At 36.4% G+C, this 17,752-nt stretch overlaps 1 protein-coding gene across 3 annotated transcripts in view; it reads right to left on the reverse strand.

Annotated features, from left to right (window-relative positions):
* Positions 1–17,752, reverse strand: part of Serpini1 (serpin family I member 1) — a 78,380-nt gene that overhangs the window by 54,381 nt on the left and 6,247 nt on the right. Inside the window, exon 2 of one of the 3 annotated variants that reach the window (XM_028786773.1) lies at positions 762–830. The exons of the other annotated variants lie outside the window; for them this stretch is intronic. The gene's annotated coding sequence lies outside the window, so the exon portion shown is untranslated. The remainder of the gene's footprint in view (positions 1–761; positions 831–17,752) is intronic. 3 annotated transcript variants of the gene reach the window in all.

Genomic DNA, 17,752 nt, shown 5'->3' on the forward strand with positions numbered 1-17,752 from the left:
ACCTATAGCCAGACACTCAAGTATTTCTGTTTAATTAAGAAAACATTTTTATAAAATCAGAAGCATTTACTTGTTTAGCAATTCATAATACAGGGTTTTGGTTTATTAAACACAACATACTTAGGAGTCCTAGATTCTCAAAGACTACAAACAAGTAAAAGAAACATGAATGTTTTTTTAAAAAAGAATATGAACAGATAGTATTAAAAAACTACTTATCAAATTACTTTAATTCCACATGGAAATCATTAAGGAATTGGTCTGCACTATATAAAGCTATAATACAAACTATAGTCCATTCATGATCACTTTTCTTCTAATGCTTTGCCTGAAACAACAGAACTTACAGAGTACAGCTAGGTCTAAATGGCCTCTCCCAGGGAAGTCTAAGATTATTTTAAGAATTTTTTTAAAAAAACAAGAACTGACACACACACACACATATACACACACACACGTATACTCAAACACACAAACACATACACAGTTAACTGAGCCAGGGCTCAACTGTGGTGCCTAGAACTATAATAGAGTGGCACTATGTAATCCTGGCTCATCTTGAATCCACAGCAATCCTCCAGCCTTGGTCTCCTGTGTGCTAGAATTATAGGCATGAGTTTGTAAGTCGATTTTTTAAAATTACTGATGCTTAGGGGCACTTAGAATGATCTAGTGTTTGACTCGATTGGCCTGAGCTTTCCTACCACATATCCTCTAACAAAACCAGGGTGTCTCAAACCTTGGGTAATAGGACTGCTTACCTTTATGTCAAGAATGTGAGAAAAACCAAAATCCACATGTGATGTATGCCAGGCGTTGAGGGGTTCATGCTGTAAGATGTAAATCGTTATATGAAATTATCTAAAACAAAACATGTGACTCTATGTGTGCTAAATGGGTCTGCGACAGGATCACATGGGCTTTCCTTATTGAGGAGCAAAAAAACATCACTGTGAAAGGGTTGAATGAACAAGCACAGAGTTACCGTGCAAAATAAATATAATTTTTTAAGTAATAAAAATCAGGGCTTAAAAAAATCAATGCTCCCAATATCTTTGGTTGCCTGCCTATTTCAGGTAGGTAAGGAAAGTCTGCTACAGATAAAAATAAATTTGAAATTACTCTGAGAGGAGATTCAAGTACAATGATCACAGTTCTAGAAGTTTCTCATGGAGTTTCCTTGTTTTCCAAGGACTTTTGTTCAAGCTATCACCCTGAAACCTATTGTGTACTACAATGTATCATTTTTATGTACAGATAACCTTATGCAATGTAGACTTGCAGTTATAGGTTCATGTTTACAGTTACAACTATGCCCCATGACTTGCAGAAATTTTTGAAAGACTAGACATGGTCAGGAAAAAAAAATTGAGTTTGTTGGCCGAATGGTTTAGAAATTACAGAGCAGACTGTAATGTGTCTCATTTACTGTCAGAGGCAACTGAGAGGTGTTACCAAACGTGCCAGTGGGTTGTGGGAAAGGAATAAATGAAGTAACTTAGGAGATAAGGAAGATGCCTAGTTAGCATAATGGTTGTTTTTGGTGGCCAACTTGACACTCTTGGGAAGAGGGAGCCTCAACTGAGGAACTGCCTCTATCAGATTGTTCTATGTGTATATCTGTGGGGTACTGTCTTGCTTTATAATTCATGTAGAAAGACACAGCCCACTGTAGATGGCACCATCTCTAGGTGTCATTTTGAGGGCTTGGTCTGTATAAAAGGCAGCTTAACTTGTGTCAGGGAGCAAAGCAGTATGCAACATTCCTCCTCTATCTTTGCTTCAGTTTCTACTTGAGTTTCTGTCTTAGCTTCCGTCAATGATGGCTGTGATAGGGAACTGTAATTTGAAATAAACCCTTTTATCCCCAAGTTGCTTTTGGTTATGGTGCTGATCACAGCAACAGAAACAAACTAGGAGAAAGCTAGGTGATAAGGAGAAGAAATGTTCTACTAGCCAATGGGGAACTGATAAGTATTCTGGGGTGGGAAGAACTCAGACAAGTACGTAATCCCATAACTCAATATTGGGCACATACTTTCCATTGTGAGCTTTAGAAAACAAGAAGGGATATATTTAGTTAAATCTAGGAGTGGAGCCACCAACATGTGAATGATGTCAAAACTAAACACACAACGGGTGTGTGTTCAGTGAACGCCCATTATTTTAATATAGCTTGACCATAAACGGGTTCTGCCTCTATGAATTTACCTGATTAGTGATCTCCTGGCATTTATCAGCTGTGTAGACATGCACAAGTTCTCCATAGTAGATACTTTAACACCCAGTCATAACCCTTAATTTTATGTTGACATTGAAAGTGTTCAAGTTTGAACAGCCTCTGTACACTTCAGAAAGCATAGTTTTATGCCGGAATCTGTAATATATTCCACAGAAGGAAGCAGAGCATTTATTTTTTTAATTGCAAAACAACAAAAATGCCTGTGAGCATTCTACAATTATGGACCAGTAGACGTCTTCCATTTATTTCAGTAGCTGAAGTTGCATCTTTATTGTCCAGGGTCTGGTGATAATGTTTGGTTCAGTTGATGGATAAATTCCCATTTCATCCATTTGGGGGATTTGTAGTATCCTGCAATAACTCTAAATCCTTATTTTGTTTTTCCTCCTGCATTCCATGCCTAATTAACTCGTATAGAAATGATAGTTGAGATCACAAATTCTTAAAATGAATTAAAACAGTGGTAAATGTGATGTTAAGTCTTGGTCTCTTCTAACCAAAATTATTGGAAGAGTAAATTTTAAAAGGGGAATTTGAAGTAAAAATTTTATATTTTATATGACATCAAAGAAGAAACAAATTTACTCTTCCTCTATAAAAAATTATGATTTATTAAATATTTTATGTCCTTAGGATTAAATTCAAATATCATATAGCTTATTCATTTAAACATACACTATTTCTTAGCAGAAGACAGTAGCATCACATGTGAAATATTTTCAGCTTTTCCCATATCCATACTTAAGCTGAACACTGAGATTTCTGATATACAGTCTTCATTACATTTTAATGTGGTGATATTGGTTCTCTGCAAGATATAGACATGTTTTTCAATCTTTGTCTCACACTCAAAGAATATGATCTATTCTTCACTATATTCAGTCTGTAGTAGGTGATAGAGATGAGGTAGACTAACACAGAGCACAGAGACTCTTCTAATGTCCAGATCTCACTGTTCATGCTAACAACCCCTCCAATTGTATGAGATGGGGGGAGAAGGAGGGAGGGAGTAAGGGAGGAAGAGAAAGAGGTAGAGAGGGAGAGAGGGGGGAGGGAGAGAGATAGAGGGGGGAAGGGAGGGAGAGAGACAGAGAGAAGTTTAGTACCACATTCTGAACTTCTGATAAACTTGGTATTCTTCCCTGACAAACAAATCTACATACTCAATAATTTGCTTATGCTTGCAATTTCACTAATCTCCAATTTCCCATCCTGCTTAACAGAAACCTCTAATTTCCTACTTCTTTTCACAGTGAGAAAATATTTGAAAAACATAATAGACAGGATTGGCTGTTCCAGTTTAATCTTAGTTGTAGGGAATAAACTTTGAGAACTTTTTTTTGATCAGTTTGAATCAGTCTGAATAATAACAAGCCTACCACAATTTACCCAAACAGACATTCAAAACACTTGTAATTCAATAGCATCACTATACTTTGAATATGAAATGTTCATCAAATTCATGTGTTTAGTATTTGGTTTTAATGGGTATGTGAAATTGGGAGGGAGTAGAAAGCAGGTAAGTTATAGGTAGAGAAAATAAGTTACAATGGGGTATATATTAGCCCCTCCTTCAAGATTAACTGAAGGGAGAGTTTATTCTGGCTTATAGCTCAAGTGTATAGTTTATCATGGTGAAGAAGTAAAGAAGGCATGAGCTTAAAGCTTATGATCACATCAATACGGATACATAGTCAGGAAGAGGGGACAATGGATGCCTGCTGCTGTTCAGCTCCTGTTTTCATTTATATAATTCAGCATCCTACCCGGGGAATGTTGCCACCCAGAGTGGGCAGGGCTTCCTACCTCAATTAACTCAGTCAAGAGAATCCCTCAAGACATACCTAGTAGCTATCTTCTAATTAATTCTAGATTCTGTCAAGTTGACAATCCAACAGTAACCATTTTTTAGCCTCTATGAGGTAAGCATCCACTGTCACAATCTCCCTCAGTCATTAATTCTGCTTTGACTAAGTCTTTAAAACTATGAAGTCAGCTAACTTTGGACCACTGAAATCCATAAAACTGTAAGTTCAAATAAACCTTTCCTCCTTTACAACTCTTTTGTCTAGATGTTTCTCATTGACATATTAAGTGTATGAATGGGCTCATAAAACTGAAAAAAAAAAACTCAGAAGTTTGCAGTGCCTTGGGATCAGTATAGCCCACACAAAGGGTCTGTGGCATTGAAGAGGCTATATTTTACCTAGAGACAGTGTTTTCTCTGAAATAGAAACTCTGCTAGGTATATAATATTTAAGGAGGTGAGGCAGGTTTCAGTTACTAAGTTGCCAGTTTTGACATCTTCCTTAAAAGAACTATGTCTTAATATTGCCTTGTTTTGAAATTAAATCTATGTGTGTGCACATGTTCATGTGTATATAAGAACATGCATGCAGAGGTCCATAGGCATGTGTGCTTGTGTGCTACTGCACTAGGAGGCCAAATAAAAATCAACATGAGATATTTTTCTCAAGTGCTCTCTACCTTAACTTTTCAAATGGTGTCTCTGAATGAGTCTGATGTTTATTGATTCAACTAGATTAGCTAGTCAACAAGCCTCAGCTTGCTTCCTGTCTGCTTCATCAGATGACAGGCCCGTGCTACCATGCTTGGCTTTTATGTCATGTTGAAAATTGAGTTCATGTCCTCATGCTTGCAATACAAAAAAGGGATTTTATAAACCTTTGGCCTGACATAACTATTCATATAATGGCTTTCATTAATATTTTAATTGCCTTACAAATATAATGAACTTCCATACTTTTCTAATTTTAAGAACTCAAGAGAATTCACAGTTGCAGAATGTAAGCTGTGGGACACAAATGCTGTAGTAATTTACAGAATTTCCAAATGACTTTAGTTACTATTAAAATAATGATCAGCTTGTAGGAACATGTCTTAGGGAGAAACAATCATAAACTCGATATGAGAGGCCGATCCCAAGGATAATCTAAGTAAATTTTGTCTGTTACTTTCCTCATTATAGTCATGGGAATTAAATCAATAATTGACTCATAGGGCAGTCATAAAAATCAAGGGAATAACATATGGGTGTAGACATCAGCACAGTGCTTTACATCATAGTAAAGTTACTGTCTTGAAAAACAATACCATTTTCTGAATTTTTCTCCTACAAGGCACACACCAACTCCTTAAAACTACCCACTGTCTGTGCACATCAAAAAACTGCTTCCGTATAGCATACAAACAGATACCAGCAAAACATGAATATAACCCCATCCTTTCATGTCTCTTCTGCTTCATTAATTTTCCTTGTATTCATTTTGTTCTCACTATGTCAGACTTCATGGCTGGCAAAAATAAAAATAAAAACAAAAATCCTTTTCATACAGCTTTGTGAGCTCAACTGCAAAGGGAGAAAGCTTATACAACATATATTCATTCGCCTATCTCAAGCATTTCTGCATGAACCGATTCCATCGTTGGAAAAAGAATAAATGCAGCTGTGTAGAGGAAGTAAAAGTTCAGTTTTAGTTTCCTTTATCTGAAAATAAGTCACTCTCAGTGAGTGTCTTACCAATAGCTATAAATTTACTTCTTAAAAAATATATTTATATGTATATGTGTGTGTGTATATATATATGTATATATTTTTTTTCAAAATAAGTTGTATGGAAGCTTAAGAGAGAGTGTTACCATCCCCTCTCAATGCAAATGCAAAAATTTGTGCTCTTCCTCATACACGAAAATCATCATTTGAAGTCTCCAGGGCTGTCCTTTATTCACCCAGCTCACTCGGTGAGCACCACCCTAACCCCAAGCATCTCTGGGAACTACTATCAGAATACTTCACCCAATATTTGTTTTTCCTAATTCCATAGAATTCTTCATTCCTGTCTCCTTTGCTTTCTGTTACTGAATCATTGTTAATATGTGGGGACACTGAATACACACATAAAGTAGCCATGTACAGAAATGTAAGCACATTGCTTAAATAAAACTGTTTTTGAACCAGGCCAAAGGTATAAACAGATGAATATAGTGACTTTTCCATCCAGGGAGTTGGCTGGATTTGGGAGCTTATTTCCTGTGCCACAGGGTAAACTCTCCAGTTGGAATTCCCTATCCATTTGACTGATAAGATCTTGTTACAGGATTTTGTTACATAGCCATTCTGAAGAGAAAGAAAGAGGTAAATACTTAAAATATTGAATGCACTTTTTGATGTTCTTGCCAGGGATCGAACCTTGGGCTTTGTGTATATTGGGCATGTTCTCTATCTCTGATCTGTATCCCCAGCAAAGGACTAGTGCATCTTAAGAAAAATGCTGTCTAGGTACCAAGAGCAATTACTGTGGCACATTCCATATGATAGATGATTTTCAGTGATGGATTATTCATGTCAACTAGCTAGCTGGATTTATGACTCTGAGCATGAAAAGCACAGGTGTCTTAATATGCTTTGTAGCCATGGAGGCATACATAATCAAAATAAGAAAATTTCCAAACAGGGTAAATTAGAGTACTGAATACACATGAACACAATGAGAGGAAATGAAGCTGGGTATTTTAATCAAATTTGACATCTTTAATCAAAAAGCAAGTGATAATTTTAAAACAGTGATTTAAAAATGTCCAAGGCGACATTGTTTTGTAACACAAAGCCAAGTGAATGCAGATGAACTGTTCTTTCAAGACACAAAGATCTCCATGCTGCAGAGTTCCAGCTTCAGAACTGTTTCCTTCTTTATCTAAATTTATAAGCACAATTTTTATGGTAAAAAATGGTCAACCAGCACATTTGCCATCTTTACCACTTTGAATTATGTAGAGTTGTTCTATGGTTGTTCTTATTGCTCATTCATGACTTCCACTGCTGTGAATTTCATTCCTTGGGACTAATATTTTCATATCCCCTGGGTAATAAAGGTCACACGCAGAAACTAGCTAAGTGTAGGACAACAGCATGGTGGAGATGGTGGCAAGCTGACATTTTGATTGAGTAATCAGACACACTTCCCTGTGTGTTGACTGCTAACCTATAGCAATTTAAAGACAATAGTTGCTGAATCCATATCCCAAATTTTGCTTGGATCTACATTATTTTAACCACCACAGTGACACCAGTGTTACATTCTCTGCTTTATCATTAGTCTGTTTTATCTTAACTCTATTCACCACTATAAATGACTTTGTATGAAATTCAACCTCTTTGCCTTGAATTCTGCCTTGTCTGATATAAACATGGCTATGTACATTTTCAAATTAACATTTATGTATTATTTCTTTCCATTCTTTTTCTTTACCCCAGTATAGCTTTATTTCATTTTGTCTTTTAAAATCTGCATAACAGGATGATAGAATGTAGCTCATTTGGTAGGGTGCTAGCCTACTCTACACAAAGCCCTGGGTTGAATATCTAACACCCATAGAAAAGATCTGGTGGCAACTATTAGAAATTCTATCACTCAGGAAGCAGAGGCAGGAAGATAAGAAGTTCAAGGTCATCCTCACTCAGACAGACCATCCTGAGATATGGGACTATGTCTCATAAGAAAAAAAGTTGTGTATGGCTGTAATCACAGCACTCCAGAAGCTGAGACAGAAGGATCTCATATTCAACTATAGCCCATACTAAAAATGAAGACCCTACCTTTAAACTCAGGAACTACAACTGTGTATGGCTGGAATAATTTGTTTAGTACACTGACACACTATTTTAAAGCTTTTCATTCCGCTTTGATCTTAAGAGTGTGCCTTCGACAAATGTGTAAAAAAAAAAAAGCATTTACTGACTCCATCACTGGTAGAAAACAAGAGTTTATTATGGGGGCTGCAGAGATGACTCAGAGGCTAAGAATGTTTGCTGCTCTTCTAGAGGACCCAAGCTTTGTTTCTAGCACCTATGTCAGATGTTTCACAACAGCTAGGAACTTTAGCTGCAGTGGCTCTGATATCTTCTCCTGGTCTCTGCAGACACATGCAAACATCACACACACACACACACACACACACACACACACACACACACACACACCAGGTTTTTTTTAACATTTCTTACATTTTGAAATGAGCTGAGATGTCTGACCAAGAAAATTATCACATCATTATTTTTTCTACTAGAAAATATCCTACTTCATAACAATTACTTGTTTGATATCAAATTTAGTTTTTAATCCCATCAGAAGCCAGGAAGTAGCTGCTTATTTTTGTTTGCATGTATAACAATTATTCTTAAGACCCTAAGTAATACTAAAGCAAAAACAGCAGCAAACATTTGTATCTTTTTTTCCCACCACTTTTATCTTGAATTCCTGACTACTTGGGCAACAAAGTATTCATTTGTTATTTTCTGTGGTACGGGTATGTACTGTCCCTTTGGCTGAGCTGAGGGATAATGAATCATGAACATACTCCACCTATCTGTGCACATGGCACTATTTCCTTCTACATTAACTTCGTAGTGCAGGGCATGATACATTATTATGATGGTTAAATATCATCACTTTGATGAGATCTGTTGTCATGTCTGTGAGAAAGTTTTGAGACTGGCTTAAGATGGGCAGACTCAAATTAAATGCCAGAACCATTCTGTGGCCGGGAGGAGTAAAAGGGAGAGAGTGAACTGAGACCAGTATTCCTTGCTGTCTGCTTCCTGATCACACATGTGATGTGATTAGTTGTCTCAAGCTCCTGCAGTCCTGTCTCCTCCACAATGGTGGACTATACCCTCAAGCCATAAGCCAAAAAACCTCTCCCTTTCTTACCTTGCTTTTGTCAGGTAGTTTGTCAAACCAGCAAGAAGAGTAACTAATGTAATGAGCTTTTCCACTCCCTTTCTTTTATCTGCTTAAAGTTTAGCTCAGTCCTGTCATTCCAAAAACACAGCATGCAAACAACCCCAATTGTAAAGTGTGCCTAGATCTCAGTCTCTCTTCAATCCTTTTCTGTGGTGTTCTGAAGTCAGAAAATACCAACTGAATGATTTCTTTAATTATCTTAATCTGCCTGTCCATGTTTCTTTAATTCTACTTTGCATAACTTGCCTTATGTTGGGCTTTCTATATTTCCCTAAAATTCACTTTTGTCACAATATATCTTTCATAAAAAATTTTAAAATAAATTTTGTTTTAAAAATAATAGGAAAACTTTTCCTGCCTGATCTTTGAAACACAGATTTTCTAGACAGCGGTTGCAATATTTGCAATAATCCCCTTTCCATAAAATTTTTTCTAGATTTTTTTAAATTTAGTAGACTTAATACTTATATCCATATTGTGTGCATGCACGTATGTACTGTATATATGCCTGCATGAATGTGCCTGTGTGAATGCAGAGGTCAAAGGTTAGCACCAGCTGTCTTTCACATTCACTGTCCACTTTATATATACATACAACTCTTCATAACGAACAATTCAATGTGACTTAAAAAATAAAATGAGGAAACCATCACTATCCCCTCTGTTTGGGGCATTTTATTACCATGAAATGAAAGATGTGACTAACAGTAAATTTCCGTGACTTCTGTTTCTTGTCATTAATTTAATTTACTTTGTGTTTTTATGGATTTTCTTGTTTTAAAGAAAATTCTTTATAAAACTAGCCTATTCTAGCTGGGAGTTTGCTTGGTGTGTTTTTAATGGCAACTGATGTTAGCATCTACAAACAATTCCTTCACTCTTATGGTCAAATACTCCACTGAACAGAAATACATTTAAGTTGCCTATGTATCAATTTTTATGTAGAATTGTTACTCAAAGTCTCTTGGGCATACTGCTATAGTGTTATTGCTTTAGTCATAGGTTAATTTTATGGTAAACATTTTGAGGAATGTCCAAATGCCTTTTCAAAGTGGATGTGCGAATGCCTAGTATGCTCATAGGCTAGAACAAAAAGTTCAATGTTGTCAAACCTTTGTCAGTAACTGCTACTATCTCTTTTTAATTCCATCTATTCTATAGGTGTTAGCTTCTCATTTTGATTCTGAATTGAATTTCAAATGATGTTCCCTCCTCCAATTTATTGAAAATTGCTTTCCTCATACAATACATCCTGATTAGTTTCCCCTAACTCTATTTCCGGTTTCTCTTCAGGTCTCCTCCCTCTCGTATTCACTCCCTTTTCTTTCATTAGACAAGAGCAGGCTTCTAAGGGATAACATAACAAAATAAAATATATTGAGATAAAATAAAAAACACCAAATCGAAGTTAAACAGGCAAACCAATAGAAGGAAAAGAGCCTAAGAGAAAGCACACGATCAGAGGCTCGCTGGTCCACAGACTATGAAGCTCCATGAGAATACTAAGCAGAAAGACAATACATAGGCAGAAGACCCAGTGTGGATCCATACAGGCCCTGTGTTTCCTGCTTCAGTCCCTGTGGCTTCACATGTGCCTTGCTTAGAGGGCTCTTTTCTCCTCATGTCCAACATCTGTGGATTACATTCATTCTGCCTCTTCTTCTGGGTAGTTTCGAGTCCCGGTGGAAAGATTTGATGGAGTCATCTCATTTAGAGCTATGTTCCAAGGTCCCTGTTTCTGTCTGTCTGTCTCTGTCTGGTGTGTGTGTGTGTGTGTGTGTGTGTGTGTGTGTGTGTACACATGCACTTTGGGTCTCTGTATTTGTCCCATCTGCATTAGGAGGAAACGTCTCTGATGATGGCTGAATAAGGCACCAATATAAGAGTATAGCATCTCTATCTTTTTGTGTGCCTACTGGCTGTTTTAGTATTGTGTTTGGGCAAAGAAATATATCTATTTAAATTCTTTCACCACTTTTATTCGTCTATTTTTAAAAATGTAAGTTATTCATATATTTTAGGTACAAATTCTTTCTTAAATATTTAATTTGGAAATCAGTTCTCTATTTTTGGTGTCTCTTCAGATGTTCTTTGAAATATATAGGTTTAATGAAATCCAATTTATTTATATATTTTCACATATGCTTTGGTAAACCTAGAAACCTTCACCATATCCAATCTGACCTCCTCTAAAAGGTCTACAGAGTAAGATCTCACACTCAAGCTCATGGTCCATTTTAAGTTGCATTTTTGTATATGGTATGCGGTAGAGCTCAATTTTATGCTTTCGCATGTACATATCTTTCTAGTAGTCCTGATATCTTATTTGAAGACCATCCTTTCTGTATTGCATTTCCAATCTTACCATCATTCTCAAAAATCAAATGAACTCCACCGTAGGATAATTTTTCTGTACACTAAATTTTACTGCAGTGAAACATAGGTGTCTGTCTTCCTTCCAAGTTTCCACACATACCTTTTTGGAAAACTATATATTTTTATTTCATGTGTAGTATGTGTGAATGCCTAGAACCCTCAGAGGTGAGGTGACAGATCCTTTGGATCTGAAACGACAGTTGTAGGATGCCCAATGCTGGTGCAAGGAACCAGACCAGACCTTCTGTAAGAGTAGCCAGTGCTAGGAATTGATGAGGCATCTCTCCAGCTCTGCAACTTAAGTTCCAAGACCAACCTGTCAAATTCTACAAACAAAACAATTGAAGAAATAAACCAAGAAACTAAAACAACAAAACACCAGTGGTGATAGTTTGATACATTGGATATGAAGATTCTTTTGGAGAATATGATCATCTTAACGATTTCAGTCTTCCAGTATTTAACTTTTTTTCAATGATGTTTTGTACATCAACTGATGATTTTGGTGCCCAAGTCACGCATTTCCTTTTTTAAATGTATTACTATGTTTATTCTATTTGTATTTCTTTTAAATGAATGTTCTGGATTTAGATTGTAGCATATAAAATATATTTTTGGCATGTGTATTGAACATATGTATACATATACATATATTTATATGCGTGTGCAGGTGTAATTCCAAAGTTGACCGTGGGTATCCTCTTTACTCACTTGCCACTTCAGTTATTGAGGCAAGGCTCTTGCTGAACCTAGCCATGCAGTTAGTCAATGCCATCTAGTTTAGGTACCCACCTATCCTAGGGATCAACCTTACCCCCAAACAATGGAATTCTAGATAGCCACTACCTATCCCTAGGTTTCAGGTGAATTCTGGATACTGGAACACCAGTCAAAGTGCTTCTGCATCAAGCACTTTATCACCGAGCAGTCTCCTAACTCCACTTCATTTTATGCTGTTTTTTTTTATTTTGAATTCTTTCTGCATTTTTTTATTCTAATAGTTGTGGGGTGTGTGTATGTGTGTTCACTAGGGTTTCCTATATACAAAATTCATTTCAACTGCCAGTATAAACTCATTATTTGTTTCTAATCAAAATCTTTTCTAGTTGCCCTTTCCAGATTTTTCACTACAATAAACAGGCAACAAAACTGAAAGATGTTCTAAATTTTTGTTCATACCAGATACTATGAAACTACATTTAGTCCTTCATCATTAATATAATTTTAGCACTGAAATTTATATAAATTTGTTCTTTTAAAAACTTGACATCTTCTGACTCATGTATGGAATTTAGTCAATAATATATGTGTAAACAAATGTACATTATATACACAGTATAACATTTTCTTCATGTTATAAGCAAATATAAGAGAATTAAGAAAAAGTGGATACAAGCAACGGGAAAGGGTTTTCTTTTAGTGGTGGATATCTACATAAACTTAATGTGAAGCTTTATAGCTTCCTTTTAAAATGCCAATTCTAACTGCATATAAGTTCATCAAGTTGTATAGTATTTGGGTCTGGCTAACTTTAGCGTGTGTGTGTGTTTAATTTTTTCAAAGTTATTTTAAATGATAAAGTAAAAAATTATAATTAAAACATTAAGGAAATCATCTTAATTTGCTAAAAATTATTATGAAAGTATTATGGATATTTATTATTGTTTTGCTTCTTGTTGCTTGAGACAGCCTCAATATGGAGCCAAACCATATATCTTTACTATGCTGTTGTGACTGAATTTTATGTTATATTAATCTTGATTAAATTCTACTTGGTTGTAGTAGGTTATTTTTAAATACAGATTGTTTCTATGTCTTTGCTTTTCCAGTCTGTCTTCAGAGTTTCTAGTTCTAATTTAGTTTTCCTGGTTTCTCTTTGTGCTATTTGCCTATCTCATTAATGTTATCTAATCTGCTGCCTTAGAGTCACGGTACTTCATGCCAACCTTTATTTTTGTAATACTGTTATCAATATACTTCCTTTTAAATACTATTTTCCTCTTGGTTCTAGGAAAGAAGACTTTTTACCCTTTAAATTTTTTATTCTCATGGTTTCCTAAAATAATACATTATTTAACCTTAACTGTATTCCAAGTATAGAATGATTTCATATACTCAGGTTTGTGTGTCTTAAATAAATCTTATTATTTCTATACAATACTTCATACAGCTCTTCAAATTTCTTGCAGATAAATTATAGTATTTCTAGTTTCTTGATCATTTTGCCTGGACATGGAATTAATTTTAGAGCTTTGAATTTTCATTTGAATAGAAGCCACAGTTCACTTAATAATCATCGTAATAAGTTTTGATACTGAATAAGTAACATTTAAGAGCATTATCTCTTGCTAGGTACAGCAAAATATTATATTAATATGAACAGAATGATTTGTTATACATCATATACTAAGATTTCGAGAAGTTGAGTAAGATATTCATTATTGTATTGTAGAAAGAACCTCTCGTATCATATGGTGATAATATGAAACAAAAAAAACTGAGACCAGTTTGTCTGACTATACAGCTGATAAACTAAGAGGAAAACAGACTTGTTAAAAAGACCAGACATAAAACACCTTACGCTTGAAAAACATCCCTTGTTCAACTCTCACCATTAAGAAAACATTATGCAAATGAGGCAGAATAGCTGTGTTCTAATAAAACTTTATTTACAAAAAAAAAGCATATGCCTGGAGGGGTAGCTTGTCACTCCCTGTAATTAAGTAATACATCCTAATGCCTAAATTTTTCTTTACAACCTTCCTTCCTGCTTTTTAGGTTTCTCAAATGCTCTCATATATTGAAGCTGTAAATTTACATGACCATTTTTGTGTGAATGTGCCTCATGTTGTCTTTTTCTGTTAACTATGTTGACAGAAGATTATGGCATGATATTTATGTATAGACACATCCCCCCACACACACATATTAAACTTTCTATAGTACTCAATCCCATGTTACAGAATGCATAAGAGTTTAGAAACTCATATGATCATACCTGGAAATTTTGCCTCCCACCCCCCAACACACACACACATACATAGACACACACAGCCACTCTTATAAGAGAATCTGGTAGATAAGTAAAAGTTGTAAAGTGTTGATATCAGGTCTACAAAGACAACAACGATATAGTCAGGATTGTTTGTTAAAATTAAATCTTTATACACAGTGAAAATTTCAATAAGACTTATTGTCATTCCTCACTCTGGAATTCTTCTCCGGCTTTCCCATCTGAAAGAATAATTCATCACAACGGTTAAGACCAAGATGTGTCATTGTACAGATGAGTCATCCTGCAGGTAGTAATCACTTTATAGATGTTGGCGACATTTCATATTTTAGAAATGGGTCATAACATCATCTTCTCCGGTGACAAATCTTATGGGCTTCCCTCTAAGGTGCAATTGATTATTTTGTTTTGTCAGGCAGTCTAGGGAACTTTCAGCTCTTCCTTAAAATGAGCAATATTAAGGACTACTTCTGTTTTTCCTTATTTGGTGAGTTAATGTTCTGTTATGCAGCTCGGACAGGCTTCAAACTCACGACCCTTCTAGCTTGGCCTCCTAAATACTGAGATTATGGGTGTGCATCACCATGCCCTATAGACTCATATTACTGAATGCAGTTCATACAGACAGATTCTTAAATATTTTCTGAATTGAGACAGATAATATAATCAACAAGTTCTACAGAAAACGTTACAGTGAAAATTGCAGGAAAGGCATTAGGTTGTTGGCTAGGTGGCTTTCTGTAAAGAGATGCCATCAGCCTCTGAGGACTCACTTTGTCCAGGGACTTGAAATTTGCTAATTACCCAAATGAAAAGTTGGTGTGGGGAGGTTAAACTCTGCTAATGTACCAAGCAGAGGTGAGGAAAAGCACCAGTTTTCTAAGAATCCAAGTAAAATTTAAAGTCAAGGTGGTTTTAATAACCAGCCTGGCTGACACTACTGAGTTACCCCAAGTCATTTTGCGACCTCTGTCCTGTTGCTTCATTCACCAGAAGTCTCTGATATCCTATCTTCCTTTGAGGCTGCAGCAGAAACAGGCTATGGGCCAGTGAGTGCACAATGGACATATGCTGGAAGCCTTTAGGAAAGCTTTTACTTCTTGGTTTAAACCTTAATTCCTCACTCCTTCATCCCTATACTGGAACATGCCTGTACAGATGGGCAAAAGGATTTTTTTTGCTGTACAGCAAAAGTTTAAGAAATTTGCCAATGTTGAGTCTTGGCAGAAAAAGCAAAGTCTACTCACCTCTAGATTGCTTGTTCTTCAAAGAAACCAACCAACCAACCAACCAAAATGTAGAAATGTGCCATAAATCCTATTGTTTTATATTATTTTGCCTAAAATCTGCTGCTGAAAGCATCTCTAATTGAGTGAGACATTTGTTTGGGGTAACATACTGGGAATACAGTTGTTGAGTTTTTGGTTTGTTTGTTTGTTTTAGAAACAAGGCTTCACTATGCAGCTCTGGATGTTCTGGAACTCATTATGAAGATCAGGAAGGTCTCCATCTCAGAGATCTGCCTGCCACCTGAGTGTTAGGATTAAAGGCATGGCCACCAAGCCTAGTGAAATATTTGGCTTACATGCCTATTAACTGATGAACCTTCTTTTAAATGGATGTACATGCCGGTGATGGTGGCATGGGGGAAGAAGGGGACATACAGGTCCTGTGTGCCAAAGTGTGTGGAAGTCATTGGACAGATACATAACCTTGGATTGTTTAAGCCACAGCTTCTTATTGTTCCCTGCACTGTACTGCAGGTGGGCTAGCCTGTGAACTCTTGGTGGGTATTCTTCTGCCTCTACCTCTGATCTTATAGAAGCCCTGAGTTTACAGATCTGTAAAGCTTTCAGCGTGATGTGGGTGCTGGGGATAGGAAATCCAGTCCTCATGCTTGCAGTCTTTTACCCACTAAACCACCTCCCTACTCCAAACGTGGTTTTGTTGTTAATTTAAATGCATTTTACTTTTAAATAATATACCTAACATGTCCCCTCCCCTAAACCACTGATCCACTTGAATAAATGAGGGTCTAAGAAACAAGCTCAAGGTGACATGAGTCCCACCCCTCTTGAGTCCTACTATATGACAAATAGCAGTCACATAGACGACCGATTCCAATTGGCAAAGTTGTTAATATTTCTGTATTCATTTATTTATTTTTATTTTTGTTTCTTTTGAGACAAGGTTGTTCTGTGTAGCCCTGGCTGTCTTGGCACTCACTCTGTAGATCCAGCTAGCCTTGAACTCAGATATCTCCCTGTCTGCTTCCTGAGTCTGACAGCTGGGTTCAAAGGTGTGTAGCCACTATTGCTTGGCAATATTTCTCCATTTCTATTTTTTTCTTTTTTCTTTTTTTAATTTTTTTTAAAGATTTATTTATTTATTTATTTATTTTATGTATTCACCATTGCTCTCTTCAGACACACCAGAAGAGGGCATCAGATCCCATTAAAGATGGTTGTGAGCCACCATGTGGTTGCTGGGACTTGAACTCAGGACCTCTGGAAGAGCAGCCAGTGGTCTTAACCGCTGAGCAATCTCTCCAGGCCTCCATTTCTCAATCATCTAATCTGCTTTTATCTTTTGTGGAACAAGAATAATCTTTTGTGGAACATGTTCCCAGATGGAACAGGCCTATAATCCTAGGAAGATGGAGGAGGAGGAAAAGGAAGAGTTGGAAGAGAAGGAGAAGCAGAAGCTGGAGCAGGAACAGGAGGTGCAATGGGGAGTGGGAGGAGGAAGAAGAGGAGGAGGAGGAGGAGGAGGAGGAGAACAGGAGGAAAAGGACAAGGAGGAGGAGGAGAAGGAGGAGGAGCTCAAGTACAGCTCTGGCTATGTAGCAAGTTAAAGAGCAGCTTGAGCTAGTGTGACCTGTCTCAGAAAATTATGCCTGAGTAGCTCTTATTATAACTTTATAATTATCATGTTATACATATGCATGCATACGTATGTGTATGCATGTATGTAGGTGGGTATGTGTGGTGTACATGGATGAGCACCATGAAAGTGTATACAGATCAGAGGGCAGCTTTCAGGAGTCAGTCCTCTTTTCTACCATGTGAGTCCCAGAGACCCAATCTATGTCATCAGGGTCAGCAGCAGAGCCACCTCATTGGCTTTAGTTCTTTACAGGAACATAGCAACTTTAAATACAGGAAATTAAACCAAATGCCTTTTTCAACATATTTCATTTATCTACCTTTGTGTAAAACATTGTTTTTTTTTTTTTAAGTTTCCTGAAACAAAAACTACAACACTGCTATGCAGCTGCAACAATATTTCATACAACTTTGGTGTGGTAGTACATGGTAGAGGGCTTATCATATATGATTTAAACTGCTTTACACATAA

Source organism: Grammomys surdaster, unplaced genomic scaffold, assembly GCF_004785775.1.
Source record: "Grammomys surdaster isolate TR1022 unplaced genomic scaffold, NIH_TR_1.0 125580, whole genome shotgun sequence".
NCBI lineage: Eukaryota > Metazoa > Chordata > Mammalia > Rodentia > Muridae > Grammomys > Grammomys surdaster.